We start from the raw sequence: 362 nt of genomic DNA, 5'->3' as shown, positions 1-362 counted from the left end.
GGGGGGGGGCTGCACGCTGTCCTTATGGTCTTCTTTTTCCCTCACTTTCTCAGATCCTGGGGATGTTCTCAAGCATCAGGTTATTCAAGATGGCATATTCATTAAATTATAGGAAAAAAAGTGAATAAAACCCTGATATAATTTCAGGGAAAAGCGGGGCTGGGTTGTTTTGTTTTGGTTTGATTTTTTGGATGAGGTTTTCAAATCAACGAGGGCAGAGGTGATGGGAGGGGACGGAGTGGTCGGGACCTGTCCTCCAGCCACCACTGTGGGCTCCCCAGATCCGGGAGACCCCGGCCCCGGGGAGCCCGCGGCGGTGGCCGAGGCTGTCTTGGATCCTCCCAGCAGCTGTGACAGCGGCC

This window comes from Mesitornis unicolor, unplaced genomic scaffold, assembly GCF_000695765.1.
Source record: "Mesitornis unicolor isolate BGI_N332 unplaced genomic scaffold, ASM69576v1 scaffold45081, whole genome shotgun sequence".
Taxonomy (NCBI): Eukaryota; Metazoa; Chordata; class Aves; order Mesitornithiformes; family Mesitornithidae; genus Mesitornis; species Mesitornis unicolor.
Note: the sequence above shows the minus strand (reverse complement) of the source record.